At 43.9% G+C, this 22,473-nt stretch overlaps 1 pseudogene across 1 annotated transcript in view; it reads left to right on the top strand.

The window, feature by feature from the left end:
- The window catches only part of LOC308094215 (glypican-5-like), a 209,399-nt pseudogene that overhangs the window by 12,412 nt on the left and 174,514 nt on the right, over positions 1–22,473 (top strand). Inside the window, exon 2 of the transcript XR_013935108.1 lies at positions 12,943–13,104. The product of XR_013935108.1 is annotated as a glypican-5-like (transcript). The remainder of the gene's footprint in view (positions 1–12,942; positions 13,105–22,473) is intronic.

Raw genomic sequence — 22,473 nt, 5'->3', positions numbered from 1 at the left:
GCTATTTTTGAAAAATCAAGAACATTTTTGCAAAACTTTGAAAATATATATTTTTAAAGCGAACATTCTCTCAACTCAAATCTTTGCTTCTGGCCTGGGGGTCCCTGGATCAAAATAGTTTGAGATGGGGTTCCGCGACCGAATACATGAAAATGTTGTGGTCCTTGACATGAAAAATGAAGAACCACTGACATAGCAACAGGAGTTTTTTCAAAACTGTTTTCGCCCTACATTAAATGCCTTAGCTGAAAATAGCAGATCTACAAGCTCGTAGATCTGTTATCTTCTGCGAAGGCTTTCCCCACAATACCGATGCCGGGGTTGTAGTGGTTAACCTGAGGCCGAACGATGCCAGATATTTGGAGTCCTACAGATATATTGTCTGATTATTATTTTTTTAACTCAATTAGAAAAACTTTAATTTGATTTCAGTTATTCATTTATGCTAAAATAGCCGTTGCGTCGCTTGGATGTTTGGATAACATTTGACATTTCCGCCGATAATTACAGCCTAAAATAGGCACTCCACGGACAGACTCGGGCAGGGCCCCGTTGGATGCGCCTCGCCGTCCCGATACGACCCACCGTTCGGGCGCTATCTCTGTTCTAGAACTCTGCTCATAAGAAGCCTCTAGCGTGTGCCGTCCGCCATCAAATGTATCGTATTGCGTAACCGTGACGTCACTGACTACTAATCACCGCGACTAGTGCCTTTTGTTTTTCACACTCACGCTACTGAAACACTTGCGGGATTATTATTTCATGTCAACATTCAAGTAGAACGATCAGAAGTAAAATAATGCGTCACTCACTTGATATAATGATTTATAATGATATATGAATAGCAGTCCACTTCCTTGTTTTGGTACGTAGCAATACTTTGTAGCAGCATTATACCGCCACCTACTGGATTGTGGGATACAGTATGTGACGCTTGCCCTCCCAGCCATGGGACAAAACGTTCTGTCATGTCATTGGCTGTCCTTCAGACCATCAGAGCCAATCCTCAAAACACCCTGCGAAACGCCCACATTTTGACGAAGCCAGTCTGACGGGTAAATGTTGGACTGGGCTGGTTATCTATCTTAGTAAAAATCGGGATACATTGGCTGCGTAAAACTGATATTTCGGCCAAATGGATACATCGGACTGGCTCTACTTTGAACCCGATCTGTCGCACCTTGCCCTCTGGTACGGCTCTGGACCCCATGCCAGTCGTTGTGGGCAGTGCCAGCCTTGGGGGCCTGGAAAAGCCAAACATTCCAGAGGCAGTCCAAAAATCCAGGTATGCAAGCAAGGCCCCTTTGAGCCGTGTTTTCATTCAACACGGTCCCCTCCCAAGCACAGCAAATCACCATAGAGTAAATATCCTGCCAGTTCAGTGGATGGGACGACTTCAAAGAGGAAGCAGGCTTCCTGAGGCATGGAGTACGATATCTAAAGAGAACCATGTCAACTGCTTTAATTACCTTTCTGACAATGTTATTCCTGTTCTCTGAAGAAAAAAAAGTAATCCAAACAGCGGCATCAGGAAACTGCCATCCACCCCCCCCCCTGTCATCAACAAGTTTAAAATCCAAACAAGATTTCCATTCCGTATTGAGGTGTGTGTGTGTGTGTGTGTGTGTGTGTGTGTGTGTGTGTGTGTGTGTGTGTGTGTGTGTGTGTGTGTGTGTGTGTGTGTGTGTGTGTGTGTGTGTGTGTGTGTGTGTGTGTGTGTGTGTGTGTGTGTGTGTGTGGGGGTGCGGGGGGGGGTGGGTGGGTGTTTAGATAAGGTGGTCAGAGCGTACCTCGTCAGCAGTATCTACCATTCCCACCACTGCACTGATGTCGAGGATGGCTGGTTAGGTACCAAGTATAGCTTCTCAAGCCAAAACAACTATTCGACAATCTTCAAATGCAATACATATAATATATATAATAACAATAAGTCTGTAACTAACACTACGCCTCCTGAAAGACGCGAACGGAAGCCGTCATCCGTTTGTCATTTCCGTTCATGAAAATATAGGCTTTAAATCTCCTTAAAATATATTTTAGAATTTCAATTATTGCTCAGCAGCAAGCTAGATATGATATCGTTTTTGTCGGATAGAAACCTCATATGTCCAAAACTGTTACTTTTCATGATTCAAATTCAAACATAGCAAAAGTAGCAGATCTACAAGCTCAAAACGCGGCGCGAAGCGACGTGTTTTGCAGATCTGCTACTACAGCGTCACTTTTGAGTGACGCTGTAGTATGATCAAGTAGGTCATTAACTCATTCAGTGCCAAAAATATTTCTGGCTATATCACCCCTGTGCCAAGGCCAAAAATACATTGTAAAAAAAAAGTGCTTAGGAGCCGAGATACAGCCTTTTTCAGTAAAAAGTTAAACAAGAAGTGAATGGAGCAGCAAATCTTCAAATCATCATATCTTGGGTTCTGAACCTTTTTTTTCAAAAAAAAAAAAAAAGAAAAAAAAAAGAATTTTTTTTGAGTTATTTTTTTTTTTTTTTTTTTTTTTTTTCATGACGTCTCAGACGTCATTGGCACTCTGGGCTTATGAAAAACGTGACGTCTGCGACGTCATTGGCACTCAATGAGTTAATTAAAAACGCAAAAAGTTTAAATATGGAGATGTTATGTTTCTGCCCGACAGCAAGGATATACTAAACGACCATTAAGACCTGGAACGCATCTGTGTCATTTTTTGATTTGTGCTAAAAAAGCATTATTTTACACTTTGGCTATTCAAAAATAGCAGATCTACAAGCTCGTAGCGCGGCACCGAGTGCCGTGCTACGAGCTTGTAGATATGCTATTTTTGAACATTTTTGAAAATGTGTGCAAATCTTTGAATATATGTATTCTTTTAAAGCGAACATTTTAACTCCAATCTTTGCTTCTGGGGGTCCCTGGAACAAAACATTTTGAGGTGGGGGGTCCGCGGCCAAATACATATCATTTTGGGGGTCCTTGACAATTATGAAAAAGTTTGGGAACCACTGATATAGAAACATATAGAAACAGCTTTTTAGAAAACTGATTTAGAAGACATCTGTAGAATCGGGTTACAATCTGTGCATTTTCAGCACTTCCATTGGACAGACCATGGTGCATTTGAACATGGTGTAAGCCAGTGGTCAGTCCTGAGAGACTATAAGGCCAGTTTTCCGGCGTGTCTCTGAGCCACAGGGGTCTCGACTCTTTGCACTGGAGGGCACTGAGGTGTGGTGTGTGGTGGAAGTAATTGTGACCGACAAGTCACGACCCCCTGAATGGAGCCACAGCTTTAATATGGCAAATTGCTCCAGAGGTATTTGTCACCTGAGGACGATTAGTGGAATTAGGGGTCCAGATTTGACATCCAGCTCGCCAGGACCCGAGTGTGTGAATGCTTGGTCAGGCAGAACCACTGCTAATCAGGACCTTTTTAGAATTAGTCCCCCTGCCTTTGTCAGCCCTCTTGGGTCTGATATCGCATCACATTGGTGGTTCTCAAAGTGGGGTCCTGGGACCCCCAGGGGTCCTTGAGGAGGTTCCAGGGCGTACGTCCCCAGCTAAATGAGGGACAGTTTAACCACTTAAGCCCATTGAGAGCTTGTAGATCTGCTTTTTGGGGATCCCTGCAAAGTCTTTTCAAATGGGGTTTTGCGGCCAAATTGACGTCCTTGACGTGAAAATATTTGAGAACCACTGCCTGAATGTAAATATATAATGTGGAATTATCTGGAAAATGCAGTGAACTATTTATAAAATAGCAATGTTTTTTTTATATACCGTAGATTGCTGTTTAGCCTTTGCTTCTCTCTTAACCTAGAGCTTTAAACACAAAACATAATTATACACAGTAAATTCCTCAGTATCAATTTAACTTAATTAATGTAATGTACAAATGTAACCAAATGGACCCATAAGTGTCCATTTGGTTACATTTTTGTACACTTCAATACATCAACATATTTTACTGTGTATATTATGAACGTCTACGTGCGTTTTTTTTTACTGCTTATCTAAACAGTATAATCCTGCTGTAATTTAAAACTCATTTAACTCTCAATTCAATTAACACTGATTATTTTACTGTGTGGCCTACATAAAGGATGGGCACTAAAAAAGTGTGAGCTGTATAAATATGTTTTTATTTCTACATTTGTATGGTTCAGCAAACTGGAAGTCTGTGTTTTAGGTTGTAAATAATTGCGTGTCATGTAATCCCATGTGGTGTTTTACACAATGTTATACGGAAATAAAATGTCCATTTATTATGTTAAACCTTGCAAATTGGCCCTAAAAATACCAGAGTAAAAAGAAAAAAATCATGTTGCTCCAAAAAAAGAAAAAGTCATACATATTAATAACCTTTCTCTGTCCTAACCCAACATCCATAATTCTAAATGTCCTTGGAAGAGCACTACACTCTCAGTCTCCAACATTTAATTTAGTTTATGACTTTTATTTTACCTACACATGTACCGACATGTACCGCTTGAAGTCAGCCAGACTAAATATATCTATGGTTTTCTAAGACAGTAGTTCTCAAACATTTTGAGAAGAGTTTGTGCCAGGGACCCCCATAAAAGAAGATTTGTCAACATTTGTAGATTTCCTTCTGAAAATAGTCGATCTACGTACAAGCTCACGTGTGTTTTAAGCTCGGCTATTTTCGAATACTCAACAAAAAAAAGGGGGGCATAAGTGTTTATAATGTTCCTCATTTTGCTGGGGACCCCTGGGGTTCTCCAGAACCCACTTTCACAACCGGTGTTCTAAGACAGCGGTTCTTAAACCTTTAAATTTCCAGGACCCGCTTAACTTCATTTGGAACTCCCCCGCAAGGTGCCCTTTCAGAACCAAGCGTTCTAAGATATGAAGACGCACAAAGTCATTTGTCCCCTGTGGTGCGGACAAGCAGAAGGCACGGCATGGCCCCTAATGACTCCAATTAATGTTCCAGAGTATTTGCTGTACGTGGTCGACCTGTCTCATGATCGTGTGGGGGGGACTTTTACTGCCAAAGTCTTTCTGGGTATCACTTACGCCAGCCACACTGCTACTCGCGAGGGATAAGGGAGGCCAGGCCAGATTCCACTGTGTGAGTCGCTGGATATTAGTTTCATATCAGAGATAACACATGGAGGGAGGGAGTGGGGGGGGGGGGAGGGAGAGAGAGAGAGAGAGAGAGGGAGGATAGCTGCTAAGTGTAATGAATTTAGAACAGTTTGACACACATATTGAAAATCCCAAAGGTGGATATTTGTGCGTCTTTCATTTAGCCTTTCGCCTTTTCCATTTGGCCTCCACAATGTCACACATGCACGCCTTTGTCACATACTGAGGCAGAGGAGGGCACTTTGCTGGGGTGGGGGTGCGGGGGGGGGGGGTGGAGCAGGTAAATGGGGGCAACGCATTCTCACTCCCAAGACGGCAAACGGGTGACATGACTCGCTCGACTCACGAGGCTCAAGTCCACTTCAGACGGCGTGCGCCTCCGTCGTTTTAACAGTTCTTTTTTTTTCGGACCCTTTTACGTCTTGGGTTTGAGAACGACACTTGAGTTCCACATTCCTGGAGTGCGGAAGAGGCCGGGACGACGGCACCAGAATGACCCCCAGGGTACCCCCCCCCCTTCCAGTCAAACGTTTGACGCTTGGTCGCACTTGTCCCAAGAAGTCACTGTAGGCCGTTTAGGGCAGTGGTTCTCAAACCTTTTCTTGTCAAGGACCCCCAAAATGATATGTATTTGGGTCAAAAATGTTCGCTTTAAAAATATATATATTCAAAGATTTGCACAAATTTTCAAGATTCTTTCAAAAATAGCAGATCTACAAGCTCATAGCGCGGCACTCGGTGCCGTGCTATGAGCTTGTAGATCTGCTATTTTTTAATAGCCAAACTATAAAATATGGTTAAAGTGGTTGTGAAAATGATTGTGACACTATATTAACACATTTTGCTGGGGATCCCCTGGTACCCCTCCAAGGACCCCTGTGGGTCCCCGGACCCCACTTTGAGAACCAATGGTTTAGGGAGTGAGAGTGTGTGGACGGGTGTCACGACGAATAACAAATCGCCAGTGACTCGACCTGTTAATTGCGACCACATAATTCTATGATTTATTTTTTGCACTGTATGGTGATGGGCCAACAATAAAGAAACGTGTGGCCAGGCTGTGACGTCAGTCACCTATGATGTCAGTCAGTCTATGACACATCTATGATTTATGACTCCAAATTTGGGCAAGTTTCAGCACACTTTGACTTCCATTATGAAATAACAATATATGTAATGAATATTTCATAAAGCATATAACTTGTAGTGAAGGTCCTTCGGTGGCCTTACTGGCAGTGAGTGTGCGCGAGAAATTTCACGCTGATCGGTCCAGCGGTTTGTGAGATTGGCTCCGGACACACACACACACACACACACACACACACACACACACACACACACACGCGCACGCACGCACGCACGCACGCACACGCGCACACACACGCACACACACATAGACGGCTAGCCTCCTGTAGACCCAAAATGTTTTATATAATATGGGGGTTTGCGATGTTGACAGACAGACATAGAGCGCAGATTTGGATGGAGATAATGGGGCGAGATGGAGAGCTGGGCAGGTCACAGTTATGACCTCACTCACTCTGGCCCTGGGATGGGAAGAAATCGTGAAAGAAAATGTGTGCAAATCTTTGAATACATATTTCTTAAAGCGAACATTTGTAAAAAAGAAAAACGCTAAAAAAAAATAGCAGATCTACAAGCTCGTAGCGCGGCACTCGGTGCCGCACTATGAGATTGTATATTTATTTTTGAACAGCCAAAGAAATCTAAAAGGACAGAGATGCGTTCCCGGATTGAATGGGTCAGCCAGGTCTCGCTAGGATATCGTTGCTGTCGGGCAGACTATCTTATCTAACTATTTTAACTTCTTGTGTTTTTTAACGCTCTACATGATCATACTACAGCCTCACACAAAAGCACGTTTCCAGCTTGCAGATCTGCTACTTTTGACGCTTTCAAACTTGAATCCTGAAAAGCAACAGTTTTGGACATATAAGGTTTCTCCCCCCCCCCCCCCGACAGAGACGATATCCTTATTGTCGGGCGGAAACCTTGTTGTATCCAAAACCGTTCCTTTTTTATTACTATTTTGAAAAACATTTAGAAACGGGTGAAAATAGCCGATCTACAAGCTCACAACGTGTCGCAGTGACACTCGTGTGCGGCCGCAGTAGGGCAGTAATCTGCGGGGAAAGAAAACATTAAAAGTGGAAATACGGGTGATAAGAGGTTTCTGCCCGACAGTGACGATGTGCCAGGCGAACAGGGAGAGAGAGGGGGGGGGGGGGGTGGACAGTCAGAGAGGGAATGAGGGGATTCAGAATGCATCCCTATTGTGTTTCATGGATGGATTTGGGACGGGGGAGAGGAACTGGTCTTGCGGTCTGTCCCGGGGCCATGCTCTGGGCTCTGGTTACAGCACCTGCCCCCCTAGCCCCACACCCCCACCACCCCCCCCCCCCTCCCACTCCTCCTACTAAAATGAGTTATCATATCTAATAGGCCTACACGTAATGAGACCCCACTTTATCAACAGCAGATCCCTGTACCTGTGCATTGGTTACAGCAAGTTTTCGTGTGTGTGTGTGTTTGTATTACTATCCTTTTGAGGGCCAAATATCCCCACAAGTACCGTAAATTTCGGACTATAAGCCGCGACTTTTTTTCCAATTTTTCGACCCTGCGGCTTATATAACGGTGCGGCTTATCTATGGATTTTTACAGCTAACGGCCACTAGGGGACCTCCTAAATCTATGGATTTTACACCCGCGGCTTATAGTCCAGTGCGGCTTATATATGTACAAATCATTCAATTTAGCTGCTGCGGCTTATATTCAGGTGCGGCTTATAGTGCGAAAATTACGGTATATTAGAATTTGAGAAGCAGACGTTGCGACGACCATTTTCCCGGACCTCACAAGAGAAATGGTGGTTTTATGGTTCAAAAATGGATTTGTAGTGTTAAGCTGCGTTCACACAGGCAGATACAAAGATACATGCTACCATTCATTTTCAAAGGAAGCCAGCAACATGAAGATACAAAGCAACAGCCGACGTTTGTAGCTGCTACAAAAGATACAAAGATAGACGTAATTATACGCTGGTGTTGTCCACCGGAAAATAGCTGAGCTATTAGATCTGCTATTTATTTTTGTGCTATTTTCAATGCTATGTCCTAAAATGTTGACGTCCTCACAAGTAGTAGTGATACAAATGTACGTGTGTGTGTGCAGTGGTGGAAAAAGTACTAAGATGTTTTGCTTAGGTAAAAGTATCAATACTGCAATTTAGAAGTACTCTGTTACAAGTAAAAGTCCGGAATTAAACATGTACTTGAGTAAAAGTACAAAAGTATTGGTATCAAAATGTACTTAAAGTACCAAAAGTAAAAGTACTAAAAAGTTTTAAAATAGCAGATCTACAAGCTCACAACGCGTCGCATCGCGACGCGTTGTGAGCTTGTAGATCGGCTATTTTCAAATCGCCTATAGGTATAAAATAGGGCTAAAGTGGTTAATGTATGTTTTATAATGCAATAATTTATATCTGCAAAGTAACTAGTAACTAAAGTTTTCAAATAAATGTAGTGGAGTAAAAAAACAATATTTGCCTCTGAGATGGAGTAGAAGTAAAAGTATTGAAAATTGGAAATACTCCAGTAAAGTAAAAAATACCTAAAAATTGTACTTAAGTACAGTACTTGAGTAAATGTACGCAGTTACTTTACACCACTGTGTATGTGTGTGCGTGTGTGTGTGTCTGTGTGCGTGCACGCGTGTGCGTGCGGTGTGAAACTTTAATAACCCGTGCTAATTGTGGCCAGTCTCGGTGATGTCATGACAGTGTTTATATGTGTAGTGACAGTGAGAAGCGGGCGACGGCCGTGTCTGGACAGAACGGGACGGGGTTGGACTCTATCTGGGAAGCACAGTGACGTCAGCCTGTCTGACTGAGAGCCTCACTTTGGATCATATTATAGGAGGAATTAGATCATTGCCTTCATGTGGTTATGAGCTCCAGTATTATGGCTCGCAGTGGTGGAAGAAAATACTCACATGTTTTACTTAAGTAATAGTATCAATATCAAATCCTTGCTGCCTGTCAGCCCCTGGCAGAAACCTCTTATCTCCGTTATTTAGACTTTTTTAGTTTTTTTGGTCAAATTGACGCAGTACTTGATCATACTGCGGCGTCACGCAAAAGCATCAAGATCTGCTGCTTTTGAATTTGAATCCTGAGAAGTTTCCACCCAGTTTTCCCGACAGTTTCCACCCCGACAAAATGTAGAAATACTCTGTTAGGGCGCGCTCCCACCAAGAGTTGGCTGGCCGCTGTTTGCAGAATCTGCCAATGCATTGTCAATGCAAATGCGTTGATTCACGCAAGAGCAGATTTTTCCGCTAGTCGCGCAGACCTTGCGTTTATCTGCTCTCCGCGACTAAGCATAAAACTGCTGGAGGCAGGCGCTGATTTTCTCCCTCTGTCCAATCGGGTGAGTCGAAGGCGGACCGTCTCAAGACTCAGGAAGCAACATGGTGCTCAAGGCAGCAGGCACAGGCGTTCACAGGCTACGGGGAGGCTCCTGAAAGTGAGTGACAGGCGCGACACTCCCGTTTTCTAGAATCCGCTGGCTGCAAAAAACTGTGGCCGCGCACAACCTGCGTTTAACAGCGGCCAGCCAACTCTTGGTGGGAGCGCGCCCTTATAAGTAAAAGTATTCAGAATTGACTTAGTAAAAGTACAAAAGTATTGGCATCAAAACATACTTGAGCACTAAAGGTGAAAGCACTCATTATGCAGAATATTCCATTTCACAAGTTTTCAAAATGTATACAAATTCTTTGAAAATAGCAGATCTACAAGCTCACAACGCGTTACATTGGGACGCGTTGTGACTTTCTAGATAGGCTCATTTCAAATAGCCATATGGTACATATTGGGCTGAAGTGGTTAATGTATGTTTTCACATAACTGTAGTGACGTAAAAGTACAATATTTACCTCTGATATGTAGTGGAGTAGAAGCATAAAGTACTGAACATTGTAAATACTCCAGTAAAGTTTTAAAAAAAACACACACAAAAAAACTAAGTACAGTACTTGAGTAAATGTACCTAGTTACTTTCCACCACTGATGGCTATTGGCTTGTCACGATGCACGTCTGGATGTCACCATCTCTCCATTACTCACTTATCAATAGGATCAGTATTTGCACGCATGCATGCATGTGCGCGCATGTGTGTGTGTGTGTGTGTGTGTGTGTGTGTGTGTGTGTGTGTGCGTGTGTGTGCGTGTGTGTGTGTGTGTTCACTGTAAAAGTGAGCGTTGACCCCCCCGTGTGTTTGCATCTGTGCACACGCATGCACGCACACACACACACGTGTGTCTGAACAGACACATTTTCAACATACGTGTGCCCATGAGCACATGAGCCAAAGATATTTATACACCTTTAGCGGAGGCAGTATTTATAGCAGTAAACATAGATGAATTCTTGTTGGTTTACTTTCTTTACCCTCTGACTGTGCCTCTCTCTGTCTCCCTATGGATTTATGACAGTCTGACTATGTGCATGTTCAGGACATGTTCAGGACACTAGTCACACTAGCTCACTGCATGCAAAACCTGTACGACATATATACATGATATGAAGTTTCGGTAACATTCTACAAAAAAGGTCTATATTGCACCATAATCACATTTATAATGCATTGAAAATGCACTTCTAAGGCTTCATAACACATGTTTATAATCATGCATGACAGCTTATAACAAGGTTTATGAAGTATTATAAGTGCTGGTCATAATGCATTCAGTGTTGCCAGATTCTGTGAGAGAAACAAGCAACCAAGTCTAGGAAAACCAGCCCAAAAGAAGCGACTATGGGCCACATGAGCACTTTAACATATACACAACGCGTCGCGATGCGACGCGTTGTGAGCTTGTAGATCGGCTATTTTCAAATAAAATATTGCGGGGAAATTATAATAAGCAGATCTGGCAACCCTGAATGCATTAGAAGAAAGAAAGAAAGACACTTTATAACTGACTTGTCCTGTTCCGCTGAGCTTATAATGCATTATGACCAGCACTTATATTACTTCATAGACCTTGTTATAGGTCATAATTTTTTGTTGTTGTGCATCATAATGCATTATGAATGCTATTATGATGCATTATAGACCCGAACTTTAAGTACGTTTTACCGAAGTTTCCAATGTTTGAAAACATTGGAAAAACTGAAAACAAAACAGTAGACAGATAGACTCGTACCAAGTGATTATGTTCTTGGCTGGAAGGATACAAGCACTATTACTGCCTTGATTCTTTGTATTTAATGACTTCATCTGAGTCAAATAACTGAGAACAGAACCAACGTATCGTCGTTGTTGGGTAGAAACCTTGCATGTACAAAACCGTTACTTTTCAGAAAATGGAAAAAAAAAGAGCTTGTGTTCCAACTTCCAATGGATCCAATGTAGTTATTATTTAGTCACAAGCTCTTTTCAATACTTTCCATTAGTTAATTATTTATGAAACCCACTGGTACACTCAAGCGACTTTCACTCAAATGTTTTCGAAAATAGTGAAAATAGCAGATCTACAAGCTCACAACGCATTGCACGATGCAACACTTTGTGAGCTGGTAGATCTGCTATTTTACTCCTTTTAGGTTTCAAATAAAAAAATGGCAAAAGTAGCAGATCTACAAGCTCAAAACGCGTCGCTTCGCGCCGCGTTATGAGCTTGTAGATCTGCTACTTTTGATGCTTTTGTGGTAGAAGTTAGAATAGGAGGTTTCTGCCCGACAGCAACGTTGGTTATATGGTTCATATGGAGCAGTATGGAGTATTGTCCATCCAGGTTCTCTCTAGTAAAAGCCTATAAACTAACAGTTCTAAACGGACTGGAATTTTGTACTTTCCCATAACCCTCAAACCACTGAAAAAAAAGCAACATGTTCCAGAACATATTCTTCTCCATTAACGGGACGTGACTCATCTCATTCATAACTATTAAATCCCAGTCATCACTGCGACCGCGCCGCACTCCCCTCCCCTCCCCTCCACTCCCTAATGCTTCCTGAAGAAAAGTGTGTGTGTGTGTGTGTGTGTGTGTGTGTGTGTGTGTGTGTGTGTGTGTGTGTGTGTGTGTGTGTGTGTGTGTGTGTGTGTGTGTGTGTGTGTGTGTGTGTGTGTGTGTGTGTGTGTGTGTGTGTGTGTGTGTGTGTGTGTGTGCGCGCGCGCGCGTTGCCTGCCCTCAAATGGAGTCTGGAAGAGTTTGAATAGGCTGAATCGATGATTCTCAATCGTTTTTAATTTCAAGGACCCCCCCCCCCAGTTTAATATGCATTAAGCCACGGAGCCCTGGCACCGCATCTACAGTCCTCAGTATTCATTTCACTCTGAGTGTACAAATGAAACCAAATGGTTCCGTTTGTACACTCTCTGAGTTACACATACCCTTTAAGTGTCTGTAATTTTGATTATGAATAATTTAGCAGGGGACCCCCCTGAAACCCCCAGAATGACCCTTTGGGGGTCCCCCGGCCCAGTGTTGAGAACCAGCGGTCTAAATGTTTGACTTGCATCTAAGAGCATTTCTTTTTCTGCCCCCTTCATGTCTAACCTCATGTATATGTCCTGTACCAGCTGGATTATGCTATGTGTATGTAGATATCCTTGAGTTTTGCCATGTACTTGACATGTTTCTCTGTTTTTCTTTCTTTTTCTCCTTTCTCTCCCCCCGGTTTTCTTTTCTCATCCTAAAAACAACAAAAAAATATAAAGTTTGCACAAAAAACAAAATAAAACACATTTCACCCACTTCTTCACACCTGTAAACCATAAAGTTGATTGTGATTGTGATTCCCTTCGCCCACAGATGTGGACCTGCTGGTGTGCAAGCACCAGGGTCCGTCCTGCTGCACCCGGAAGATGGAGGAGAGCTATACGTACGCGGTGAAGCGGGAGACCCTTCAGAACGTTCGCTCCTACACCTTCGACCTCAAGTACCTCCTCTCCGGACACGCAGACGCCTTCCAGGGTAAAGACTATAGGACACTGGAATGAGGGGGGGGGGGGGGGTAGTGGGCTCTGAATGGGAGGTCAGAATTACAGTAGAATGTAATGGTTTATAGGACAGTGATTATCAACCTTTTTGTACTTTCAAGGACCCAGAGTTTAATATGCATTAAGGCAGTGTTTCTCAACCTGCGGGCCTAGGCCCTACCGGTGGGCCTTGAGGATATTGCAAGTGGGCCCCCAAAATATTTGACAAAACACTAAGATTTTATTCATATAAAACTTGAAAGTGAGTTTTCTTTGTGATACCGATAAATAGGAACTAGTATAAGGTGTTAGTTAATTCCACTGATCCAAGATGGAACACAATCGATTGATTGATCACTACATTCTCATAACCGTAAAGTGGAAATGTGAGTACTTTTTCAATTCTGTACAGTATGTATACTGGATTTCTGAGTCTAGCGCTCCACTGAGAAAACCCATTGTTGATGCGCAACCTCTTTTTCTTATATAATACTGTCTGTTATACATAAGAACAGTAGCTGCTGCAGATCATTTGCGTATAAAACACATGACCAAGCCCTTCCCCGTCATCTCACTGAACTTTGTCCTCTATTGCAGTCCAAATGCACTGATGGAAAAAAAATACTTTAGTTTTTTTTGTTTGCAAGGAATTTCTTTATTTGCCCGATATTCGTGAATAACATATTTTTTGTTACTTTCACTTCCCCCCGGGGCCACGGTTTCTGGCGCGCAGGCAAGTATGTGAACTGGTAAAACATGGGCAAAGTCAATTCCCCCCCCTCTCCCATTCGCCTTTTGATTTCTTTCCTACTTTCTGTGGGTTTGGCAGTAGCAGCAGCGGTGTGGGGAGAAATCAGTCCGGCTAGAGGCAGGGAGGAACGAGGGTACACACAGGCCCTCTTCTCTGCCTCAGGTTTTTGATCGTCGACTGTGTGCAACGCTCTGATCCTCCTCTGGGAACAGCACACAGTACAACCTTGGTTTATCCAAAAACTCCGGGGCACGCAAGGTAGCTTTTTTTTTGTTTGAACAATGAAATGTTCAGCAGCATGCTGCTATGCACTGGAATTCTGGAACCTCTAATGTAAAGCGTGCAGGCACTCCTCTGAAATCCTGGTTTTATTTGTATTTGTCAAGAAGGGAATTGTGTGCGCGCGCGCGCGTGTGTGTGTGTGTGTGTGTGTGTGTGTGTGTGTGTGCGTGCGCGTTTGTGTCTCAGGTGAATTAGGTCCTGCTGTACATAGTCTCTCTCTCTCTCTCTCTCTCTCTCTCTCTCTCTCTCTCTCTCTCTCTCTCTCTCTCACTCTCCTGGACCAATCTAAATCAGGCAGAAGGCCAGCAGTGTTGCCAGATTCTGTGAGAGAAACAAGCAACCAGGTCTAGGAAAACCAGCCCAAAAGAAGCGACTATGGGCCACATGAGTACTTTAACACGTACATCAGCTATTAGAAAATAGCAGATCTACAAGCTCACAATGCGACGCGTTGTGAGCTTGTAGATCGGCTATTTTCAAATAAAATCTTGCGGGGAAATTATAATAAGCAGATCTGGCAACCCTGAAGGCCAGTTGCCTCTGCTTGTCCTCCGCTTACCGCCGGTAATTGCAATGTCATTTGAATTCTGACATTTCCGAAACAGACAGTGTTTTTTTTCTTCTTCTCCCCCCCTAAAACCTCCCAACACTATCCCACAGGGCTGGCGAGATGCTTTGAATGTTTTTGGTGCTACAGGAATTCAGGGCACCGTGCAATTTGTTTTATAGGACAATGTACTGCCGAGACGGCGTGTGTAGGCCAAGGTTTGTTTTTATGATGGCTGTCGGGATACCAGCGGCCTTCGCTCTCCAATATGGAAAACTTCATGCATGACATGCGAGCATGCGGCGTAATGAGGAATGAAAATGTTTTGCCGAACTTAAAGGAGCAATAATGGAAACTGGATTAGCCTGCCTCTTAGACATCGCCGTCCCTGGAAAGTATTACAGTAATGTCAGACCTGTAACTGTCAGCGAGAGAGGAAACAGTTTTAAGAGTACAGTATGTGAGCATAACCCAGACTTAGGCCTATACCCTTCTCTGAGGAGACTGCACTTACACATGAGAACCAGTGTCGGCGTCAGTGAGGCACTTGTCTCCCACACTGCAGGAAGACAGACAGACAGACTGACCGACAGACTGAACTGAGAGGCATACAGACAGAAGAGAGGCAAGCATACAAACAGACAGACAGACAGACAGACAGACAGACAGACAGACAGACAGACAGACAGACAGACGGTTTGCAGTAAAATCCCTCAAACCATCGCACTAAACATGTTTGCCATTTTCTGGCAAACATGTTTGTGCCACTGTAAACTGTGGCACAAACACGTTCTGCATATTCTGCAGCGTGCACACGCACACGTGGTCACGACAGTGAATGCACAGTCAGACAGACTGCACTGGAGCTCATGTCAACTTCCTGTTTTAGTCAAGAGCACACACACACACACACACACACACACACACACACACACACACACACACACACACACACACACACACACACACACACACACACACACACACACACACACACACACACACACACACACACACACACACACACACAGTAGCAGATAGAGAGCAAGAGAGATCTCAGTGACAGTGGTGCTGAGAGACCCATGCTGCTACATGGATAATCTGTCTGATAATGAATATAAGGAGGTAGTTGTAGGCTACCAGAGGTAATGCCACTTAGCCTACCAGCTAGCGTCAGCTCAGCTATTCATAATTGTCTTATCATCTCCGATCATAATAAAACTATCTTTGATGGGATTCCGAGGGCGAGTGTGACCGATTGCATGGCAGATGTCCTTCTGATGGATTTTGACGATTGACTGTCAGTGTTTCTATCGTTCATAACATCGATCTGAAAGTAGTGGTGGTGTGGACTCTGCCATCCAGTTGAGTTAGAACTATTTTTTAAAACAACATTATTTAACGTTATCGTTATCCGGCTTTGTCGAGTGTCTATATGAACACAATTGGCCCGTGTTCGGGAGAGGGAAGCCGAGCTGGGAAGGTGATATTTGTAACTACACTTAGTCCTGTTCAGCGGGGAGTGTTGGGTGGGAGGAGTAGGACGAAGGCTCTACGACCAGGGTTGCCAGATCTGCTTATTATAATTTCCCCGCAATATTTGATTTGAAAATAGCCGATCTACAAGCTCACAACGCGTCGCACCGCGACGCGTTGTGAGCTTGTACACAACGCGTCGCACCGCGATGCGTTGTGAGCTTGTAGATCTGCTATTTTCAAATAGCTGATGTATATGTTAAAGTGCTCATGTGGCCCATAGTCGCTTCTTTTGGGCTGGTTTTCCTAGACCTGGTTGCTTGTTTCTCACAGAATCTGGCAACACTGTCTACGACCTCCCGGTGGGGTCTCCTCTAAGGCAGAGGTGCGTCAGAAGGATATAACAGCAGTGACGACACACAGCCAATGCGTGTGGGGAGGAATCAACTGGCATAATGACAAAAAAACTGGGGCGAAAAAAGGTAGAATGCACAAAAAACTAATTTATCGTCATGGGTGGTCCATACAGGCCCGGGATGTTAGAAACTGTGGAATAACAATATAAAACCACATGCTTGACAGTTCTAGTTGTAGTGTGTCAGTGTAGTCCTCTCTCGCAGGGCCTTCTAAGGACAATCCCTGTCCTGTCTGAGTGCTCCGTGTGGAATGTCAAGTGGTGAGTGGCTGAGATACCACATGAAGTCATGGGAATATGAATTTGGCTGATACTGCACACACATTCTTAACCACTTAAGGCCTATTTAAGCTCTATTATGTTAATTTGTTTGTGTGTGTGTGTGAATAAATTTTTATTTGGTCCAATCTGTATGGTAGAGTATGTATACAGTAGGCTATATCTTTTTACGATTGGGGTTGTTGTATTTGGTCTCCCTGCTCTTCTATTGAGACATTTTAGATCCTGTGTCTGGTAACTGGTTTGACACGAATGTTGACCTGAAGGTCAAAATTCAATTTCTCCCCAGAGCGAGCAGGCAGGCTCTATTAACTCGGTGGTAAAACATTTTAGCACTTGCATAAGAGACCCGGGTTCAAATCTGGAGTAGAACAGGAAAGTTACAGTACATAGTGCAGATTTTAAAAACAAATAAAGCCACTCTACAAGCTCACAACGTGTCACATCCCGACACGTTGTGAGCTTGAAGATCTGCTTTTCCCCGCTCTTTTTTTTAAAGAATATCTAAAACATTTTAGATTTTTATGGCCAAAATAGGGATGCCAGGATTAATGTGATATTTAAACCCTATACTTAGTTGACCGCATTCCCAAGGGCCCCGGCCAGATTCCCAAGGGCCCTAGCTACTTAACAGTAGTTGACCAAAGGGTTCAATTGGTTAAACGCACCCAATTTTGGTTGATGGCTAATTCCCTGAATGTGTTTGTGGGTCCTTCTCTTTCCCTGTCTTTATTTTATTATTTATTTTACACATTGTCTCTGTCGGGTGGAAACCAAAACTGTTACCTTTTCTGGTTTCGGTTGGACTATTCTCATGCCAGACCCCTGAACAGTGTTTGTGCCACGTTTGGTGAGGGTCGGAGCAACAGTGCACCATGACAACGCATGGCCCCTGGGGGACCCCTGACACAGCTAGCTGGGTTGTACAACGTGGTCCCTGGTGTGACTATTCTCATGACAAACCCCTAAACAGTGTTTGTGCCAAATTTGGTGAGGATCAGATCAACAGTGCGCCGCAAGTCCGGATGTTACGTTTGCGACGTCCACTGACGTCCGCTGTCGCACCATCCTCTAGTTTTAATATAGCGTTGTTGTCGGGCAGAAACCTCGTATCTCCATATTTATACTTTTTGCGTTTTTTTTATGAATTATTGCCCTTGATCATACTACAGCGTAACACAAAAGTATCAAAAATAGCAGATCTGCAAGCTTGAAACAGTTTTGGACATATGATCTTTCCACCCGACAGAGACGATAGGATACACATTTTGCTGTTAACAACATGGATTTCAATATAACTTTTAACCCTTTTGAGGGAACATATAACATTGTAGTATGTGTGTGTAAAAGACGTGAATATTGTCAGCTGACTGCCTTAGATGGTCTTTCCAAGATTGTTTCAATCACTTCTTTCACTTGCTGTAGCATAAAATAATGTTTATTGCAAGGTTGATGATGACAGTGCAACGCATAGTGTATTGCCACAAAATATTAATAAACACGACCGTAGAAATAACTAATACATCGTCTCTGTCGGGTGGAAACCTCATATGTCCAAAACTGATACTTTTCAGGATTCAAATAAAAAAATATCCAAAGTAGCAGATCTACAAGCTCGAAACGTGTCGCTTCGCGCCACGTTTCGAGCTTGCGGATCTGATACTTTTGATGCTTTTGTGTGACGCTGTAGTATGATCAAGTAGGCCCGGGGCGTTAACTTACGAAAAAAAAACACACAAAACAATAAATGTGGAGATAAGAGGTTTTTGCCCGACAGTAACGACACACTGCAACAGGGCTCACTCGGTAGCGTGGGACAGAATGTGTATGTGTGGATATGTTTTTTTGTTTGTGGTTTGATCTGAGTATATTGTTGGTCAAACCGCTACAGCGTGTATGTTCTGTATACCAAAGTTTTTCTGTGGTAATAATCCTCCATAGTCATGTTGTTAATTTCAATTTTCCTTTTCAACTCAAAATCACCCATGCTGATTGCTGAGGTTTAGCCAAGGGGACGTGCCCGTTAGAAGGCAGATGGCGTGTGTGTGTGTGTGTGTGTGTGTGCGCGCGCGCGCGCGTGTGTGTGTGTGTGTTTGGGTTGGCCTGCTTTTGTTTTGACAGCCCGAAAGGCCCTACTGTGCTTTGTCTCGTGTGGGAGTTGTCATGTCATGAGTGTGACCCCATAAACACGGACCACATTTATCATCATCGAGCTGCCGCTTTTCAGCCGCACACAAAATGAGATCAATGGAAACTTCCAAGATTATGATCACAAGTTGCACTGAAATAGAAGCGTTTTCCAGTAAATGTCTTGTTGAGGTATAACTGCACTGTAACTTTTCTGAGGCAAGCCGCAGACAAGGTCACATCCTGATTCCTGGGGTTAAGATCCTTATGCAATGACCTCTGACCCCCAACAGCCTCCTGTGCATACTCCCAACCCCCCCAGCCTCCCAATCGTCACCTTAAGAGAAGCACGCACATACGCCAGTGTTGCCATGTCTGCTTATTGTGGCTTGTTTTTCTGTAAAGTCTCTTATAAATATTGGTACTGTAGTTGCGGGTTGCGTTTTTTTGGGCTTGTTTCCTAATGTTGTTTATAATGTTCTTAAAACATTTTCATGGCAAGGACCCCCAGATTAATATGTATTTGTCTGCAGACCCAGATCTGAAAATATTTTAAGCCCCCCCCCCTCCCCCATACAAGATCTGTGTTGTTAAAATATTTCCCAAATATTCCAAAATAAAAAAAAAGTTTCTCAAGATTTATTAATATTTTTGGAAAATAGCAGATCTACTAGCTCACAATGCGACGCGTTGTGAGCTTGTAGGTCGGCTTTTCAAATAGCCATAGCCTAGTCGCTTCTTTTGGGCTCGTTTTCATTAGACCTGGTTGCTTATTTCTCTCGCTTATTTCTCTGGCAACACCGACAGACGCACGCACGCTGAACGGATTTGAGACAAGGCAGTATTCTGCAGCGACCAAGTTGTCTGACATCTGTATAAAATAATCACGACACACACACACACAATAATAATGGGAATGGGAGCTCTCTGACGTGACTTCATCTGGAGCCATGAATCCCTCAACCAGTCCACATGACTCACGATGTGAGTGATTGCCACGTCGTGCAACAGTTTTGCTTCCATTCTAGATCAGCGAATTCCAAAAAGCACAACTTTTCGCATTATTTGCAATACATACAAGAAAAATGCAATGCATTTCATCATTTGCCAATGTCACACATATGTCTACACCTAGCGTTGACAGCTGTTCTGATTAAAAGCGTCGGTGTACTGTATGCAAACGCCAGACCGTGATTAGATCACTGCTGCCCTTGCTGTAAACAGTTGACCCAAAACCTTTAATCGGAATGGAAAAAAAGTGTCCATGTATGCCCAGCGTATGACTACTGCTGTGATTACTGCTGCTGTTGCTGCTCACAACGCCTTGCAGTGCGAGGCGTTGTGAGCTTGTAGTTTGGCTATTTTCACAATATTTATCTGTGGAACCGAGTCACACTAAATGTAATGCCTATACAATTTCAAGTGCATGTCAGGGTGGGGGGGGGGGGGTCCCCAGTTCAAATATGATTATTGTGGGGGGTTGAAACGTTTGGGAACCCTTGTACTAGCCTACTACTACTGCTACTACTACTACTACTGCTCCTACTACTTCTACTAATGCTACTTCTACTATTAACAAGTAGTTCCATTGAGCTTCAGTTAGTCAAGGAAGTATCTTCACAATTTATCTATCAGGTGTGTGTGTGTGTGTGTGTGTGTGTGTGTGTGTGTGTGTGTGTGTGTGTGTGTGTGTGTGTGTGTGTGTGTGTGTGTGTGTGTGTGTGTGTGTGTGTGTGTGTGTGTGTGTGTGTGTGTGTGTGTGTGTGTGTGTGTGTGTGTGTGTGTGTGTGTGTGTGTGTGAAAGACAGGTGGGAATGACAGAATGTGTATCTTGAGTGTATATACCCACACTGCTGGGGAGCAGATGTCATGAAAATGCTGACACTTTTGATACCAAGTGTCACTGATATGCAGGGGGACCTAGCCTGGAGCTAAAGGCCATGACATCTGTGTGCGTGTGTGTGTGCGTGCGCGTGTGTGGGTGCCTGTGTGGGTGCCTGTATCTGTGTTGACAACACTCCATCGTTACCATAGACACCTCGCTGTAGAAGGTGCGCGGGCCGATGCTGACAAATGTTTTTATGGAATTTTCCCTCTCGTCCCAAATAGCGTTTCAGTGCTGAATGAATCAAAGCACCTTGTGCAACTTCTCCCCCCAGTGAGAGAGACGGAGTGTTAGCGGCCTTGGGAGGCACAATGCTTTCTTGTTATGGCAAAGATAATTAGCTGATCCCCGTCTCATCTGCCAGGAACCCTCCTGACCCCCTGTCCTCAGAGACATTGAGGTGTGTGTATGCGTGTGTGTGTGTGTGTGCGTGTGTGTGTGTGTGTGTGCGTGCGTGCGTGTGTGCGCTCACAAGAGAGAGAGCGAGAGACAGACAGACATAGATTAGTATAAAATGTCACCTAAGGCAGTGGAAAGATTTACTGTATGAGGGCCATTGCCACTTTTGGAAAAAGGCATATTAAGGAGAGAGAAAGGTGGGAGGTGTGGAACGATGGGAGTGTCCGTGCGCGCGACCGCGCGTGCATGCGCGCACACGTACGCACGTACTCGCGTGAGTTTGTATCGTGAGCCTCCGCCTCCCTGTGCGCCTCCCACACTGGGGGCAGAGGGCCTAATTGTGTCTCCGTTCCCTGGGAGTTCTCTGCCTGTCTGTATATACATGTATGTGCCTCTGTCTCCAGACTCCACGTCTATTACTCGTCTCTCCATTTCTCAGACCACCCCCCACCCCACATCCCATCCCAATTCTCAGAGCCCCCCCACCGACCCCTCACCCATCGTAGACAGTGAGCCTGGAAGCAAACATACAGTACTGTTCAGTAGGGACAGAAGGAGACGTCGAGCCTAATGCCCTTTTTTTGTTTATAAACCATACCAAAATGACCCCCCCCCTGGGAATTTCCATGACTATTATCGCATTGCTTTGTTTTGTTTTCCTTCTCTATCTCCATTAGACTCGGCTTGGGTGGCTCACAAAGCCTGCCTGTACGGAGTTAGCAGTCTTTTTTTAAAATGAAGCAGTGATGAGTTATTAAGTATGCTTGATTTATTTATGTGCTGCGTGAATGTGCACTGTATGCATATTGATATTTTTGTATGTACTGTATGTGTGCATGACTGCGTAAATGTGTGTGTGCGTGCGCGCACAACACATATAACAATGAATCATCAGGCCATTGTGTTCAGTCTTGTTTTGATCTGTGCGATCCGTCATCAGACACAAAGGACTTTCTTATCTATATTGCAATTATCTTTGACTTTGTCTGCAAATTCTCTTCTCTCTCACACACACGTTTTTGTGTGTGTGTGTCTTTCCTCTCATGTCTTTGCCTGCTCTCTCTCTCTCTCTCTGTTTCTCTCTCTCCCTCCTCATCATCGTGGCCCTATTTCCCTCAGCAGATGTTTTGACCGAGCGCGCTCCTCAGAGACCGGTGCTTTGGACGCACCATGACACGGCGCTGCTGAACCATGAGCTCATGT

The sequence above is a fragment of the Gymnoscopelus braueri genome (genome assembly GCF_963280865.1).
Source record: "Gymnoscopelus braueri genome assembly, chromosome: 10".
NCBI lineage: Eukaryota > Metazoa > Chordata > Actinopteri > Myctophiformes > Myctophidae > Gymnoscopelus > Gymnoscopelus braueri.
This window is presented reverse-complemented; position numbering and strand designations above follow the sequence as displayed.